This window comes from Adiantum capillus-veneris, chromosome 28 (genome assembly GCF_014529385.1).
Source record: "Adiantum capillus-veneris isolate H3 chromosome 28, ASM1452938v2, whole genome shotgun sequence".
Taxonomy (NCBI): domain Eukaryota; kingdom Viridiplantae; phylum Streptophyta; class Polypodiopsida; order Polypodiales; family Pteridaceae; genus Adiantum; species Adiantum capillus-veneris.
Genome location: NC_140958.1, coordinates 35,822,965 through 35,841,879, shown reverse-complemented (window position 1 = coordinate 35,841,879; position 18,915 = coordinate 35,822,965). Strand labels below are relative to the sequence as shown.

At 41.1% G+C, this 18,915-nt stretch overlaps 1 long non-coding RNA gene across 1 annotated transcript; it reads right to left on the bottom strand.

Moving 5' to 3' along the window:
• Window positions 1-7,673: 7,673 nt before the first annotated feature.
• LOC147420283 (uncharacterized) lies at window positions 7,674-9,057 on the bottom strand. Its single transcript, XR_015187036.1, has 3 exons — window positions 8,924-9,057; window positions 8,633-8,830; window positions 7,674-8,492 (listed from the first exon to the last, which is right to left on the bottom strand). It is a non-coding gene; the product is annotated as an uncharacterized LOC147420283 (long non-coding RNA).
• Between the last annotated feature and the right edge of the window lie 9,858 nt (window positions 9,058-18,915).

Sequence of the window (18,915 nt, the reverse complement as noted above, 5' to 3'; positions counted from 1 at the left end):
TTAGGCTTCTATCTATGTGCATGAAAGCCTCACACCCAAACACTTTGAGAAATGCATAATTCACCGGTTTACCTGTCCATGCCTCTTCTGGAACTCCCCCATCCAATGCCGTTGAGGGTGACCGGTTGAGTAAGTACACAGACGTACTTACAGCTTCCGCCCAAAGCTCAAGCGGTAGGCCTGCATGTAGCTGCATACTTCGTGCTCGCTTCATGATTGTCCTGTTCATCCTTTCCAAAATACCATTTTGTCGAGGTGTCCTTGGGGTTGTCCTTTGCCTCCGAATGCCATTGCTAGCACAAAAGCTTTCAAAAGCTTGGCTCCAATATTCGCCTCCATTGTCGGATCTGAGGCATTTAACCTTGGTACCTGTTTCATTCTCCACAAAGGCTTTCCACCTTTGAAATATGGAAAATACATCGGATTTATTCTTCATGACATAAACCCATGTTTTTCTAGTCGCATCGTCTATGAATGTTACATAGTACAATGAGCCACCAAGTGATGGTGTACTTGCAGGACCCCACATCAGAATGAACCAACTCAAGTTTTTTATTTTTTCTTTCATTTCCTAATTTTTGAAATTCTACCCTCTTTTGTTTACCATAAACACAATCTTCACAGAACTCTAAGTCCACTTCTTTCAAACCTGGTAGAAGCTTCTTTGTTTGAAGGATTTGCATTCCTTTGGCACTCATATGCCCAAGTCGGTAGTGCCACACCGCACTGTCAACTTCTGTAGTTGCTGCACAAGCTGAAGGTTGCGTGCTAACAGTACACAAGTAAAGTGTACCGACTTTTTCACCCTTGGAAACGGTGGAAGATCCCTTTGAGATCTTCCACCGTTTGTTTCCGAATGCAATGTTGTGACCTTCATCGTCCAATTGTGTTGTAGAGATCAAATTTTTGCGAAGAGAAGAAACATGCCTAACATCTTTAAGCTTGCATTCATTTCCGTTAGCAGTTTTGACAGAAACTGTACCTTTGCTGACAATCTCACAAGCTTCATCATCTCCCAAGTATACATACCCAAAATTACCTTTGGTGTAGTCTTGGAAATGTTGCTTGTGTGGTGTCGCATGGAATGAAGCCCCAGAATCTACTATCCAAGAATTAGACACATTGTCTAATGAGAGAATTAGAGCGTCTTGCTCTACTTTACCTGCCACATTGGCCTCCGATGTTGTCTTGTTGTCTTGAGACTCTGTCTCCTTCTTCTTCTTGGACCAGCAATCCTTCTTGACATGGTCCTTCTTGCTGCAGTTCCAACATTCAAGAACTGACTTTGTGCGTGACTTGCTCCGCCTTGAGCGATCACGACCCTTTAATTGGTTTTTGAACCTCTCCTTAAGCCTTCCTCTTGTTTCCACTGATAGTGCAGCACTTGATGATTCTCCTGTGATTCTCCTTCGCATTTCCTCGCTTAGGAGAACACCCACAACATCATCAAACTTAAGAGTATTTGTGCCAGAGATAGAATTACTTACAGCCATCACAAGGCTGTCCCAACTATCCGGTAGAGATGATAGTGTAAGGAGCTCTCGCACTTCGTCATAGAAATTTATTTTCACTGATCGAAGTTGACTTATGTTTGTGTTGAATTCATTTAGGTGTTCTGCAATTGAACCATTCTCTGCCATCTTTAGATTGAACAAGCGCTTCATAAGAAATACCTTATTGGATGTCGATGGTTTCTCGTAGAAGTCGTCAAGTGACTTCATCAAGTCCTCCGTGTTCTTCATCTCCGAAACATTGAAGGCCACCGTTGATGCCAAGCTTAACCGGATTGTTCCCAGTGCCTTTCAATCAAGGACAATCCATGCTTCATCTGCCATTGTTGCGGGCTTCTTCGCAAGACCACCTAGTGGCAAATAGAGGTCCTTCTGGTAGAGATAGTCTTCAATCTGCATCTTCCAATGTTGGTGGTTTTTGGTGTTGAACTTCTCAATCTTGAGCTTCCCTTCCTCCGCCATAACTCCCACTCAATTCAAGGAATCCTTTCCTTGAGATAATTTAGCTACGAGCAAACCTTGCTCTGATACCAGTTGTTAGGAAATAAGACGTAGCTAAATAGATAATTGAGTAGATTACTTAATGGAGAGAGACAGATTTATATACACGAGATTATAGAGTAGAGAGAGAGAGAGAGAGTACACACGATATACGTGGTTCACCCAATGTGGGCTACGTCCACGGGAAAGCAGCCACTCAATGGCTTTTGTACTTCAAAACAAGAAGTAGTTTACAAAGGGATTATACCCTTAATGGAGCTCCCGCCTTGCTTCACTCTCACCACCTCACACTCACCTTGTTGCATCAACTTCACACTATGAAATGTGTGTAGAAATGGCCTCCTTTTATAGGCCAAAAGGGCTGCCCTCTCTTATGAGAGACAGCCATGTGTAGCCTCCCTTGTGCGAATAAGTCCAAATCGGACCCTCCAATCCGCCCATGTGTGGCCTCCCTTGAGAAGACAAGTCCGCTGTTCAATTCGGCCACCGGTCACCGGCCATTGAATTCCGACCACCGGCCACCGGCCATTGACTTCCGACCACCGACCATCGGCCATTGACTACCGGCCACCGGCCAACCGACCGGTTGTTTTCCGACCACTTTCCGGCCGCCGTCCGGCCATAATATTCCAGCGAAAAAGAATATTCCGGCGAAAAAAAAGTCTCAGGGGCCTCCGCCCCCAAGGCCTTTAAAGTTGCCCCTGATTCTTGTCCGTGAAAATTTTGGTTTCCGGTGAGTGATTTTCCTTCACGCACGATGGCTTCTCCTCATAATGGGGGCCTTACAAATGTGCGCTTTTACCACAGAAAATTACAAGGGTAAATCAGGCTCCATACTTAACAGGGAGATACTAGCAAGAATGAACAGCTCCAATACAGAACCATGAAAAGTTCACTTGAAGCAAAGGTTACATTGTGTATGGCGAGGAAATAGATCCATATCAGATTATGTGACAGAGATAAAGCAAATACAGGAAGATCTTGCGAGCATTAATGTTGAAGTTCCAGATGATGACTTAGTTTCAGTGACATTGAATGGTTTGGGACTGGAATACAAGTCATTGGATACATCTATATCTATTCGAGGACACATGCCTGATTTTGAAGAGTTAGTAAACCTTTGTTTGCAAGAAGAGGTGAAGTTAGGCAAGTCAGGTCCTTCTACATCAAATAACAATTCCAGAGATCAGGTTTTTTACTCTAGAGGTCATGGAAACAATAGAGGTGGAAGAGGAAACTATAGTCGTGGAAACAATGTTGGAAGAGATCAATGGCAAAGCCAACAAAGTCAAAGTTACAACGATTATAGCCAAAGAGGCAGGGGGAGAGCCCGAACTCGTGGACGTGGAGGTGGAAGATTTGTACATCCTCAAAGAGATGGATATTGTAACATATGTGGCATTTATGGTCACTTTGAAAGAGAATGTTACACAAGGCTAAATCAAAATCGTGATCGTGGTGGAAGAGGCCGAGGTTATGGAAGACATGGAGGAAACTTTGTTGGATACAATCCTCATGATCAAAATATATATGACATAGGTCAAGTGGACATTTATTTCCTATGGAGCATGTTGTTGGAAGCATGGTGGAGCCACATCATACAGATGATTGGTATTTAGATAGTAGTGCCACAAATCATATGACATATCATGGTGAATGGTTTGACAGAAAAGAGAAATTAGAAGAGGATGAGTTTGTCACTTTAGGTGATGATACTATGCATTGGATTACACATGTTGGTTCAGTTCCATTGCTAGAAAAAGACGGGACATACAACACATTGGGAGATGTTCTATATGTGCCTTCGATCACAAAGAATTTAGCATCAGTTGGACAAATGACAGATCAAGGGTTGCAAGTCCGTTTTAATAGTTATGGCTGCTTCATAGAGGAGTTTCACAACGGCAGACTAGGAAAGATATTGGCACGTGGAAGAAAGAAAGGTCGCTTGTTCTCATTGGAAGCTGGAGATCCATGTTTACACAGTGGTATGTATGCAAACAAATCAGCCACTCAAGATGATTGGGCAGAGTTATGGCATAAGAGGATTGGTCATGTCAATTTTAGAAGATTAAAGCATATGCAATCAAATCAAATTGTACGTGGATTACCAAAGTTTGGCAGATTGAATTTTGATCATGTTTGTGAAGCTTGTCAATTTGGAAAGCAATCTCGTTTACCATTTCCAAAGAGGGGGAGAATTAGCCAAAGTCCTTTGGAAATTGTTCATTCAGATATTTGGGGACCTTGTGATCATGCTACACCAAATGGTTGTCGATATTTTATCACATTTACGGATGATTACAGTAGAATGACATGGGTTTACTTTCTAAAGGCAAAGTCAGAGGCATTTGAAGTATTTTTGGAGTTCAAAGTTATGGTTGAGAAAGAGAATGGTTGTCAAATTAAATGCCTACGTACAGATGGAGGGGGAGAGTACATGTCACACAGTTTTGATGATTACTTACGTGAACAAGGCATAAGAAGACAGATTACTTGCAGATACACACCACAACAAAATGGAGTTGCTGAGAGAAAGAATAGAGTCATAGCAGAGATTGCAAGAGCCATGATGAATGAGATGAATATGCCATTAACATATTGGTCTGAAGTAGTACACATTATGAATCGAACACCAACAGCTGCCATTCATGAAATTTCACCTTATGAGAGACTTTATGGGATAAAGCCAACAGTTTCCTACATGAAAGTTTTTGGATGTGTTTGCTATGTTCATGTGCCAAATGAAGCAAGAAAGAAGATGGAGCCAAAGGCAGTGAAGTGTATATTCTTGGGCTACCCAGTTGAAAAGAAAGGTTACAAGTGCTATGATCCTACGACAAGACAAGTTTATGTCAGTAGAGATGTCAGATTTTGCGAGCATGAACCATGGTATAAACCAAAGCCAGTGATGATAGAAGATGAGTATGAAGAGCAAGAGAATGTGCGTCATGTTGTTGATAAGCCAGGACCATCAACAAGAACTATTTCAGGACCACATATGGCAGAGGAGGTACAGGAAGTGTCAACCCATGGAGCGGTCGTTTGCGAGATAAGAAGCAAGACAAGAAAGGCAAGAAGAAAGTGATTGAAGAGAGTTCTGGAGATGAAAGCTTCGATATAGAGCATGGTTTACCACATTTGAGGACACCTGGCAGTAAGCATATTGAGAAATATGTACCCCCATATGCAAGAGTTGAAGAGAAGAGTGCACCACAGTTGAGAAGATCAGAGAGGGTGCGTTATCCAGTTGATAGATTGACATACAGCGGTTACATGCGTGCACATTATGCATACATGGTTTCACATGTGCAACATAAAGAGCCTACATGTTTTCAAGAGGCAATTGGAAAATCAGAATGGGAGTCAGCTATGGATGATGAGATGGATGCTCTTGTGAAGAATGACACTTGGGATTTGGTTCGCTTGCCAAGTGTAAAGAAAGCAATTGGTTCAAAATGGGTATACAAAGTCAAGTGCAAGTCAGATGGTAGTGTGGAAAGATACAAAGCGAGGCTTGTTGCTAAAGGTTATGCACAAACAAAAGTTCTTGATTATGATGAGACATTTAGTCCAGTTGCAAAGATGACAACAGTCAGATTGGTGATAGCAATGGCAAGTATGTTCGGTTGGAAGTTACGGCAAATGGATGTGGATAATGCATTCTTGAATGGTGACTTGGAAGAAGAAGTTTATATGATACAGCCAGAGGGTTATCAACATCCAGAGTTTCCATATTATGTGTGTAAGTTGAAGAAAGCATTGTATGGTTTGAAGCAAGCATCTAGAGCTTGGTGTGAAAAGATAACCAGATTCTTGAAGAAGATTGGATTTAAACAATCTACTGCTGATCACTCATTATTTTTGAAGCATGTTGATGGAGAGATCGTCGTTATTGTTATCTATGTTGATGACTTGATTCTCACTGGAAGTCATGCTGAGAAAATTTTGCATGTCAAGAAGAGTTTGTTGAGAGAATTCAACATGAAGGACCTTGGTGAGTTTATCAGGAATTTGGATGATACAAAGACAATACGCGTTGGATATGCTTGAGAAGTATGGAATGACAGCGTGCAAACCGGTTGATACACCTCTTGATCAAAATGTGAAGTTGTTTGATGATGGACATTACATTGAGGATGTCACTATGTATCGCAAGATGGTTGGAAGCCTTATTTACTTGACAATAACAAGGCCAGATTTGAGTTATGCAGTGGGTGTTGTGAGTCAATTCATGCAAAATCCATGTAAAAGTCATCTTGATGCAGTGAGACGGATTATGAGATATGTGAAAGCCACTGTCAGTTATGGAATGTTTTATGAAAAGAATGGGAAGCTTTGTCTTTATGGTTACACAGATGCAGATTGGGCAGGAGATTTTATGGATAGAAGATCTACAAGTGGTTATGCATTTTCCATTGGCAATGGTATGATAAGTTGGAGTAGTAAGAAGCAATCAACTGTAGCATTATCAAGTACAGAAGCTGAAAATCGTGGAGCAGCTTTGGCAGCATGTGAAGAGTCATGGTTGAGAGTACTTATGGTAGACTTTGGTTTTGACTATCTTGACACTGTCATTATATATTGTGACAATATTAGCAGCATCATGTTGGCAAAGAATCCAGTCTACCATGCTCGCACTAAACACATTGAGGTACATTATCACTTCATTAGAGAAAAAGTTTTGGCAAATGAGATTGATTTGGTGTATGTGAAGACAAATGATCAGGTTGCGGATATATTCACAAAAGCTCTTGGAAAGGAGAAGTTTTCCTACTTTCATGAAGCATTGGGAATCCATCATATGCAAGGTCACTCTGAGCTTGAGGGGGAGTGTTAAAGAATATGTCCATTGTGCTATGGGCGGCTGGACATTGACTATACTATGTTGTAAATATACTTTGGATAATAGTTCAGAAAGAGAAGAAGAGAAGAGCAGCACGTTGAATGGCTGCTGCAGGGTAACGATTGTGTGTGTGTGTCTCAATGTGTGTTGGTGTGTGTGTGTGTAGTTTTCTTTCCTACCTTCTCCATCACCTGCGCACTCTACACTCCCATCTAGCCCAGTTCCATGGCCGGGACGTTTTTGTGTTGTTCTTCCAAAGAAATGTTTTCACAGGTTTTAAGAATTCTTTCCAGTTACACTTAGCCATCTTGAGCGCGGGGCCAAGGAAAGCAATATATGGGATTTTAAAAGAGTGGTATAGTTGCAAAAATTTAAGAAAAAACTAAAAATAGGCCCCATTTTTTCACACAGTTTAAGCTCAAAAATGTTGCAAGAGTAAGGTTAATGGTGAGATCGATGTCAAGTTTTTTCAACTCATAAGACAAATTTATGGATGTATAGCACCTAGAAATTCCTTTTCATACTCTTCAAATAGTTCAAGAAAAATGGTCACTTAACAGGACACAAAAGTGTCCTGTTACCATTCTAGTGATAGGATTGAATGGAACCACAAAGCCACGGTTTGACAAGAGACATGACTCACATTTATAATTTTTAAAAAAGGTTGGGAGGGGGGGGGGTCATTTAAGTTCTCAAATAGAATTTTCAAATTAGGAGTTATGACGTACTTTGCTGACCTCCATGACCCATTTGTGGCCAATAGTTGTCATTACAAGAGACATGACTCACATTTATAATGTAAACAAGTGAAAGAATCACGGTGACTTTCTAAAATAATTAGAACGTGATAAAATCATTACGTTGAGTTTAAGTAGAATCAGTGTTCAAGAAAGGATTGCCTCAGCTTAGCCTTGAGGCGGTTGAAAATGGAGACTACATGGTTACAAACCATGGCAAAGAGAAGAAAAATTGGTGAAATAGGTGAGAAAATAGTTCAAAAATCCTACAAAATTTATAATTATACTAGTATTTTCGGTTCATTTCTTTGTGAGAAGGAAACTCAATCGATGGCCGCTTAATAAAAGAGACTTTCGTGAATATTGACTAAACTTAAGTTATAGAATGTAAGAAAATTCAGCCATGTGAAGCTGTGAAATGAAATGCAAAATTTAAAAAACTCATTAATATATATATGTGTGCGTGTGTATCCATAGAATTTACTAGAATTATGTAAGTGAAGTTTCACTTTAACATTGCAAAACAATAGAATGCAAAAAAAGTAAAGACATGTCACCGTATGAAATGAAAGTGAAATAAACATTTAAAGTAAGTTTGTGAAAACAATGAAAGCCTCCTTAACCCAACACAACACTAAAGTTTCTTTTAAAAAGCAAATAAAAGGGAGTCAAGTGCTCAAATAGCTTTTCCAAATGACTTGCCAACCTCCATCTACTGGGCCGAGATCTCCTCGTCCGCCTAGCTTGGTTCGAATACCACTTGACACCGTGCCGTGCAATATTGGGATGATTCCTCACATCTTGGTAGTAGGATGTTGGTCGCACAAATGCGGGTGGATCTATCGACTCTTGCCCATCCTCCTCGCTCAACTCTGCCCGCCGCCCCTTCCACGGCGGCTATACTCACCAACAATTTTTTCACAACTAATGTACGTTCCAAGTTTTTACTATAATCATTCTCTTTCTCTCTCTCTCTCTCTCTCTCTCTCTCTCACGCACGTCACACACACACACACACACACACATTATTCTATCACCTTGGTTTGTTGCTTCGATCTGCACCACGTGGAGGATTCTAAAAAATTTCGTTGTTTCTCCGCACCCAATCTGGTACCTTGCGTCGAAACAGACAATCTTTCTTTTCCTCTCTCTCTCTCTCTCTCTCTCTCTCTCTCTCTTCCGGGGGTATTAGCTATCAATGGTGATGCCGCCATTTTCCTTGCTGCTCTTTCATCCTGCGTATTATCACGCACATACATAGATTAGTACACCAGCGAGAAACAGAACAGAGTCATGAGAGAGAGAGTGAGTGAGTGAGAGAGAGAGACTTGGAGTAGGGAGGCGAATGAATGGAACTAGCTCGCACTACTCCTCGCCAGCAAACGCGAAGCACCAGCTAAACCATGACAGTAAGGAGAGATAGCGCTCTCTCTCTCTCTCTCTCTCTCTCTCTATCTATATATCAGTTGTCATTTTTCCCATCCGCAAAATGATAGTGAAAAGAGAAAAAGTTGAAAACATAGACAACGATGCAAAATGATTCCACACATGCTGCCGTGATCCATCCCGAGTGTTCCGATTTTGATTCCCCAACCCACGGACCACATGATTGAAAAGCAGAAGTGGAAAACGTGTTCAAAGAGAAGCTGAGTTGCTCACGCACATAGCCCCATTGTTATAGAACGATTTTCTGTCGTCTATAAGGACCTTCCCGGGGAGGGTTTCAAAACTATGTATCGCACCTTCACACACACATCAGTCTAACTTGTTAGTGCAAGTCACTTGACTTTATAAAACATAAGTGCAAGCTTTTGTTTATTTTGTTTAAGATGTCACCTATAACTCATGGCCATACTCTTCGTGAAGATTGTTCCATTTCATAAACTTTTGCAAAAATGCAAAAGTTTATCTAAAGGAACACATCCTCCTAGTTTCTACGTTGCGTGGTCTAAACCCATCGTGTGAAAGCAAAAAGTTGAAAAGATTCTCCTGAATTCTTTTTTGAAACCCACTATGGGAAAGCCTTCTATTACGATAGAGATATCCTCCTTATATTCCAAACATGCAAGCAACAAAAGAGATGAACAAATCCCAGATTTCCAATCATCTTCAACAAAAACTAAAACAATGCCACAATTTCCACAGGAGTGGTCCTATAAAGATACCCTAATAGGGGGTAATTTGTTATTTCAAGGAAATTACACCCTCCACCTTTGGCACTAAGTAACATCTATATTTAATGCGGAGAAGTAATGGGACCAAGGATCGGGATTGGGGGACAAAATATCGTGATGCGCTAAACATGGCTACACAAAAAACAAGGTGCACTAAACCTGGCCAACAGAAAAAATGAGGCGCGTCGTAGAGGTTCGAACCCGTGGTGACCTTGCATACCAAGATTAGTTTCACATAGGCTAACCACCACACCCACACGTGCATCGTGTATCCTCAATTGCTTTTACAAAATTATATTGTAAGTTGACATGCATTGCCCAGGTTGTCCATGTTTAGGGCATGTCCAAGTTTAGTTTTTTATTTGACATTTGCGCCTAAGGTATCCCGGGCCTTCGTGCATGGACTTCCCTGCCCTTGATCCCATTAGCCCTCCCTCTTAAATATAAGTGTTACTTAGTGTTGAGGACCCTCCACCTCACGTCCACACATCGTGGAAAAGGTAATTTGTTATTTGAGTGGGGGTAAAGTCAACTACTTGAGGTGCAGTCAGCCTCAACCTGTACGTCATATGAATCAATGTGCTTTGGGATTCTCCAAATTCACTCAATCTTGCCTTGAAATATTAAACTAGGGGTTGTATATTGTTTTATTTCAAAGCATAGAGAACTTTTGTAAGGTGAAAAACTTTAATTTAAAAGTAAAATCCATCACTGTACCTTTTTCAAAGTCCACTTCTCTCTCTCTCTCTCTCTCTCTCTCTCTCTCTCTCTCTCTCTCCCTTCAACGCTAGGTCACGAGCGCTTTGCCCTCCAGCCCTTGCCCAATCACCTTATGGACAGCCTCATTGTCTAATCAGAGTTAAGGCACTTGAATCACATTGAAAAATGTAAGCAGTGTGTCATTTTCTGACTCACAGCAACAACCACCAAGCCATTCAATCCATTCAAGCCATCGTCATTTTCTTGCTACGCTTTGAAGCTTTTGACCTACATTTTGGCCGCATTGAATAAGCAAGTGGTGACCAAAGGCTTAAGCTAGATCTCTAGAGGGCAAAGCACACGTGACCTAGCCATGTGTATGTGTGAGTGTCAGAATGAAATTGTTATAAAGAAACTCATTTTTTGTGTAAGCTAGAGGGGGTAGCTTGAAAACTATTGACCACCTCTTGTATGGGGATCCGCTATAAGGTACCTCCTCGAGGGGGAGGGGTAACTATGGGAATAAGTGACATTGATGGGACTTCACCTCATGTAGGCACGCACACATGTGGAGCGAAGGGGTAAGAGGCTCAAATTCAAATTGCACCCCTTTGAGCTGTAGTGATTGTTATCGCCTCCATGTGGACATACCCCAAATAGCTTAACATGACTTGGCCAAACATAGATACGTTCAATGTGTACATAATGATACAGGGTTGCCTAGCTAAAACAGGGGATGATCATCATTGTAGTGTAGCCTGACCATGAAGGGGTTGCTTTCAAGGAGACAAACATTGTTGGATTAAACTTTCGAGTACCATATATCTTTATTAGTTATCTTTGGAGAGGGTCGGAGGCTTGCTCAATATACAGAGATAGTCACACAAGGCATATAAGCTATTAGTTACTTTACTTGATAACTATGCCTTCAGCGCGGTCATGTAAGGCAAGTCTAGTAGCATGGTAGAGCTATACCTCATGTATCATCGTATAAGGCAAAAGTCAAACCGTAGAGGGCTTTGTGAAGGCATTCAATGAATTATGGACAAAGTGGTGTACATCTATGGGGGTTGAAATTCCTCTAGCAGGACCTTTGAAGAGGCAGTTGGATTGCAAAGAATAAAGAGTGGAAGATAGAGATTCTTAATCAACTTGGATATTCAATGTTGAGCCAAAGGTTGCAGTGAAATCTTTAGAGCAATCAAGGAGCTGAGTTATGATCAACAAACTTCTCAAGATGTCAATGCTTTTCATAAGGAGATGCAAGTTGTGGCACATCCTTTGAAGAATCTTTGTGTTCATATGATGGAAGGTGAAAGAGGTCAAAGCTATGGATATGGTCATGGCTATGGAAGCAATGAGGGTTTTGTAGATGTTAGAGGAAGAGGCATGGTTGGAAGAGGGCACATAATTCAATTTTTCAATTATGGTGAAAGGGGTCTTAAGTGCCCTCAATGTGACAAACCAATGACAATGGGTGAGGATATGTTTACTCTTCCTTTAGAGAGCATGAAGAGCTCAAGATTATAGTACTGATATCAAAGGGGAAGCAAGACCAAGTGATTTGACAACTGAAGAGAGAGGCAAAGGTGGTAAGCATAATCCATTTGGAGAATAATGAGGCTGATTCAAGAGCTTTGGTCATGCTTGTAGGCAAGAGGGTTACAAGAGATCATGACATGAGTGATGCAAGTCCCAACCATAAAATAGGGCAATAGGTTGAAACAAGTATAGGTAAAGTGAAGAAGAAGAGAAAATGCGAGCAACATTACAATGCATCTAGTTTTCCTTTTGGAAATGGACAACCAACTTATAGTTGAAGGGATGATTTGCTGAGAAAAAAGGCTGATGCTACCTTTGGAAAACCCGTGGAGAACTGTTCGAAAGAGGGAAATTGAAGTATGTGGCCACCCTACTATGGATGCATGGCATAAAAGGAAGTGCTTTGAGCAGTGGCACCAATAGGGAATTTGAGAGGTCATTTGGAGGGCCTTCTAAGAAAATACAATTTTTTGCCTTCTCTCTCTAGAAAATTGGTGTGGTAAAAGAAAAGGTATCCTCATCAACCGTTCAAAAATTTTACTTCAAAGTGGATTCTTTTGAAAGATTCATAAGAAACGTAATTACTAATGATTGATGGAATGTCCCTTTTCAGTTATATTAAATGCACCTCGTCATATAGGAGGGAAGTTCTTCTCCATACGATGTATGCAGTAGGGAGTCTAGGGAGTAATGGCGTTATACGAGGTCAAGATTGTGAGCCTTTTAGTTTATTTCACATATACACTTTTTTTTCTTATGTCTATTATATTTTCTATGTAGACATGCTATATATCCATACATAGAAAACATAGATCCAAAGGCTAATGTAGGAAAGAAGTTGAAGCCTTTGATAACAAGTGGTCTTGGAAAGGATATAATGCATGACAAAAAGTATAAGGTTTTGCAGCGGGATGTTGTTGACCGGTTTATTACAAAGATTGCAGTGTCTGCTAGTGAGATACAGAGTACATTTGACTCCCTTGGCGTGAGTAAAAGAGGGTACTCAACTTTTGAGCAGTCTATCTCCTCCATTTATGTGAAGAATGGAATAAAGTCTAAAGTTCTACCAATAGCAGCAAGTGTCTAGAAAGAGAATCTTCAACTCAACCATGCATAGACAGATTTCATTGGATGTCCATTTCATATTGATGGTATTTATAGATCTCAACTAACAACTGTAACTTACGATGAGTAGAACAATATCATCATGGAACTCACTTTGTTGCAAATTAGAATGGTTGAGTTCTACAATGTAACATTTGAAGAGATAGGTGACGTTCTGCATTTTGTTTTGAATCTAGATGAGTGTGAGATTCTCAAAAACAAGAAGCTAGAACGAGTCACAATAACATTGATGAATAGGGCTCTTTCAAAATGGCCCACTGATGATCCTTAATACTTCAGTGCTAAATAAAAAACAAACATATAGTGGCTTGGTGCTTTTCAGGTACTCCATTTCCATCTTCTCTCTAGCTTTGGTGAGCCCTCTTGATATTTAATTTTATATTTAGTTTCACGTCTCATGCAGATTTAATCTTGAAGGTAAAGAAAGATTGGGTGTTTCATCAAACCACTATTCCTGATATCATTGATAAACAAATGAATCAAGAAAAGGTGTTGGTTTTCAATGGGAGGGGAGACTTGCAAGTCAAATGGCATCTTGCAAGTGACCTTAAAACACTGAAGTGTATGTATAATTGTGGAATGGGTGCAATGGTAAAGGATCCATGCTTGTATTGCATGGAGCCTGCAAAGACGATGGACCCAAAATGGTGGAGAAAGGCTCCTACTCGGTCGCCACAATGAGGATCCTAATTTCCACCCAGTTTTGGATATTCCACTTGTCAATGTCCACATTTTTACAATTCATGCTCTTTGCATAATTGTGGATAAGTTGGTGTATCTTTACATTGGGTTTGCTTGGAGAATCAATAACTCAAAAGAACAGAAGGTTGTGGTAGAGGCGCTTGAATTGGTTTTGTTAGAGATGGGTCTCTATGGGGGCAATGTGAAAATCCAATGGGACGAGAAAAGGTCAACCAATGATAAAGATGTACCTCGAAAACCATCTATTGGTGGGGTCAAGGCACGTCGTTTTTTATCAAAAGCAACAGGAGTGAAAGATAAGAAGCTAACCAAGCATGGAAGGATATATCAATCCACTAATGTCAACAAAAATTGAGTTTCAGCAATGGAAAAATCTCCATTTGGCAATGAAGGACAAAGAACCCACAAGTCGCAATGCCAAGGGTGAAGTGTGGCATTCCATCGATGTGCTATTTTAGATGTGTGACAAAGATGAGTGGACACAAAATGATCTAAACAAGTTTAAGGAGAATCTTTAGCTACTAAAGAAAGCATTTAGTAGAGCATGGACTGAAACTCAGATTATTCATTACATGGTATTGTTAAAGAACCCTTTTGAATGATAAGGGCTAAAAGGTTGTTTAAAATTATTGACAACTTGTTTTATTTGCACCACATCATTTTCAATCACTTACCATACTTCATTCAACAGTATGGAAATCCAGGCATATGGAACACCCAAGGCTTAGAAAAGTCTCATTACATGGCCAGGAATGCATATTTCAGACACACACAACATGGTGGCTCTTGAGATAAGGAAAACAATTTGAAAGAGTTGTTTCCGTGATTTTATCATAGAATCCTTCACCGGCTACAACAAAAACATGTATTGGACTGTTCGGCAACAACACAAGCAATTAGGCATTTGCAACAAAGAAAAAGGAAACGACTAGAGGCGTTCAACAACTCCAACGCTCATGAATGCCAGAGAAAGTGGAGAGAGACAATGCAATATGTTAACTATAGGTGCATCAAGAGATTTTGATTTTAGGTCACAACATGTACAAGAGAGGCCTAATTATATAATAGATATAGTACAAGTCACAAGTCTCTCAAATTGATGACAAATAGTGGAAATCGTTTGGCACATTACCCTTGTATCGGATCATTAGATGTTTGCCATAATTTAAGAGTTCATTTGGGTTTTGTTTCCCCAAAGGAAGTGCCATTGTTGTGTATGGGTAATAATAAGCTGCATGACCACCAGTGTATTCCAGGCAGTATCCAAAACATTCTATAGCAAAAACTTTGTCAGCGAGGAGAACTTTGTCTGCATTTTGTGGTAGCATTGGTCCACCTAGGAAGTGTGAGAGCATCTTGAGGGTGAATGTTGCAGTACTTCCCTCTTGGGACATTTCATTGTTAAAGACTAGTAAGGGTGCCTCATAGAGTCTGGCAAGGTATTGTCCTAGTGCTACATCCCTTCCACAATACTCTCTTGTTCGACAGGGGTGAAGAAAGTCATCCTTTTCAATAATCCATGAATATACACAAAAGGATGAGTTAGAGAAAGACAATGACAGCTATAATTTTTGGGTTGGTGGGGGGGGGGGGGGGCCTACCACGTAGCTCTCATCTTGCATATATATGTCATTCTTCCATAGGTACACTGACCTCGTGGACCCTTGTGTGGGACATGTAAACCAGTCCTCTACTTCTTGAGTATTGGTTGATGGCCTAAGGTAGTTTCTGATAGCTTGGAAGGTAGCCTCATCTGGGAGTGTCTTTATATACTTTTATGCCTTGTCAAAGTAAAGTTGAGTCACTCCATTGGGTTACTGGAGGTTTCCATCCCCTCGTCGTCACTACTGTCATCAGATACAAATCCACTTCTCCCCTCTTGAAATTTGGAGATGGCGGCAAATGCAAAAAACTTCCTTTAAACAAAATGTACTTTGAATGTCATGGAGGAGAATGTATGATCTCTCACCAAATTTGAACTATTGGCAGTCCAGGAATCATCAATGTGGCTTGCTTGTCATTAAAGCTGGACACTTCTAAAGATAGTTTGATGTCAGATGTTTTAACTATAAGTATTTTTCTTCATTGCATCTCTTTACCCTCTTCCTTAAGGTTAATATACTCCTCAAACTCAGGAACCTCATTGAATTCCATGTCCTCAGCATGGTGTTCATCGAGTGGTAGATCCTCCTCATCCATTACCTCTGAAGGACCTTTCAAGAGACTAACAAATAGAGAAGTTAAGAATAGAAGGAACCAAAAGGATTCTTTGATTAGCTTGCAATTTCATTTGTGCATAGGACACCATGAGGGTGTATAGATAATAGGTAGCTGATGGTACTTCCTGTATGACCATCTTGTGGAATCACAATCTTTTAAGTGCACCACCACCACGTCATCAAGAACCAGCTCTCTCTTTCACACTTCGAGAAATCATTGTGCTGAGCTGTAAGGTCATCCAAAATGAATGGGGCATTGAAGATAGAAGAGACCTTGTTGAACATTTCAACAGTTCTTGCAGATATTGCAAAATGAAACATTCTTTCATCCACACATGCAGGATTTTCAACCCCTTCCTTACATTTTGTAGCTGGCTCACAAGCAGAAGAAAGATCAATGTCTCTCTTTTTGGTGCTAGTCACTTGAAGCTTCAGGATTTGTAATAGGCATGGTTGCCTATTACGAAACTGTGCTCACAAAAATGCAAAGAGAGAGAGAGAGAGAAACACAACATTAGACAGAGAGAGAGAATAAGAATACATCAGATTCCATAGCCTTTGATTTATGAGAAAGCCTGATGATGCGTACAAAGGAAACCCTTTCTTATATAGAATTAATGAGCACCCTTTCATATCCCCGTAACCTTTTCAGGATTATGCCTCTTGAGATCCCCTCCTTCTAAGGGCTTATTCCCACATGAAGGTACACGAAGACATGCCGGACACTCCCAATGTGATTAATGCGGTCATGTGCAGCTATGTGCGGTCTGGGCACATACACTTGGCACGCAAGGTGGATTGTGCAAAACTACAAGTGCATCCCTTGATTAGAAGTCAAGTGCAATTTGTTTTAACAAATCTTTTTAGGCATAGCCGAGGCAGAGAACCTCAAGTGCAAGAAGTACATTTCCAACAACATGAACAAAAGAAAGAAATCATGTCTTTTCCAGAGCACACTGGCAAACGCAACATTGCATGGTCCTCTTTGCCGCATAACCACAAACACTTTTGACCGTCCCTTCATGAATTTGATGCCTGGTCATAGGTGCTCCATTCGCTCTTCGTCGATATGTCCCTATGCCGCATCAACCTTCATCTCTTGGACATCACCAATCTTGGTACAATTAAAAGAATTGATTCAGCTCATGTTGCCACTTTTTGGATTCTTCCTAAAGCACGTGTTGTATGATCTCCCAATCTTTTAATGCCTGTTCATGTACATCTTTACTTTCAATAATTATTCTTCTCAGTTCCTCAGTTGTGCCTTTGAGCCAGAGTACTCAGAATTTAAACTTGATAGCTTGGTTTTGAGAGCCCTAGAGTGCAATAATTTTTTCTGCATTTCCATGTTGCCAGAGTTCTTGTATTGCATAGCGTTTAGAATTGGGGGCCCCCCGGCATGCTCGCGGCTATAGCCTAGCTCTCTCTCCTCTGCACACGGTAGCCTGCAAGCTCATGCCACTGTAAAGGTCTGCAACCCACAACAGTTTCGTTCCTGCATGCTGGAGGAATCCCGCAATGCAGCAACACAGCAGGCTGGAGGAACCCCGCAATGCCCACTTGTTGTATCGCACCACCATGGCCAGTAGTGCCTCATTGCAGCATGCTGGATGCGAAACATTGACTAGCCGTGACAATGCCTGCTGCTGCTACTGCTGCAGCGCCTCTGTGGTCATGAGGATTCCAGGCTCACGTGCTCCTGCAGCATCACCTCCGTGAGCCTGAGGGCCTTGTTGTAGAGGGTGGTCAAGAGAGAGAGGAGGTGCAGGATCTGGCAATGTGCCTCATGGACTTTGGCGACCGCAACATCAATTTGATAACGGATAAGTTGCTTCTTTGTGTTGTAGCGAGATCGCTGAGAGAGGGCATCATCTTTGAGGCGATGTAATCCAAGAGCTCATCGCTCTTGCTGGAATACTCTTCTCGCAAACACATGCATTGCCTACATTTCTAGTAGCGCTGCCCGCCTATTTCTGTTGCTGCTAAGTGGGTCATCATCGCCTTCCTTTTCCGCATTCGCTGTCATCCGCTCTGCCTCCTCCTCTACTGCAACCTGACTATGCCCATCTTCTTCTTGTTGCTTCCTTAAGCACCTCCTTCAACACCTGGAAAGTCCGCTTCGCGCGTGGTCGCCAAGTGTAATAGGCATGGCTGCCTATTACGAGACTGTGTCCACAGAAATGTAGAGAGAGAGAGAGAAGCACATCATTAGAGCGAGAGAGAGAATAAGAATACATCAGATTCCATAGCCTTTGATTTATGAGAAAGCCCGATGATGCGTACAAAGGAAACCCTTCCTTATATAGAATTAATGAGCACCCTTTCATATCCCCGTAACCCTTCCAAATTATGCCTCTGGAGATCCCCTCCTTCTAAGGGCTTATTCCCACATGAAGGTACATGAATACATGCTGGACACTCCCAATGTGATTAATGCGGTCATGTGCAGCTATGTGCGGTCCGAGCACATACAGGATTACATGCACTTCTTCCTATTCTGATGCTTCTCAGTCATTGGAAGTTCCTCATAACATCATCTCTAATAAATATATCTTTGGCCTTAGCAAAGTCCACATCTCTCTTTATATAGCTTCTCAACAAACTGAGGTAGTCTCCCTTCAGCTTCGTGTTCACTTAAGACAATTTCTGGATGAACAACAAAAGAAGTTTCTCTTCTCTCTCTCTCTTTGTGACAAATTTGTCTCATAGTTCATGTTGGCATTTTAAAGAGTTTAGTAGAGCATCTCCTCTTATTTGAGTGCCTACCCTCCTCTCTACCCATTTTGTGCTCTACAACTACGCGAACGACAATGGACCGACCAATAGCCCCCATCCATGTGCCATAAGGCAAGTAAAAGT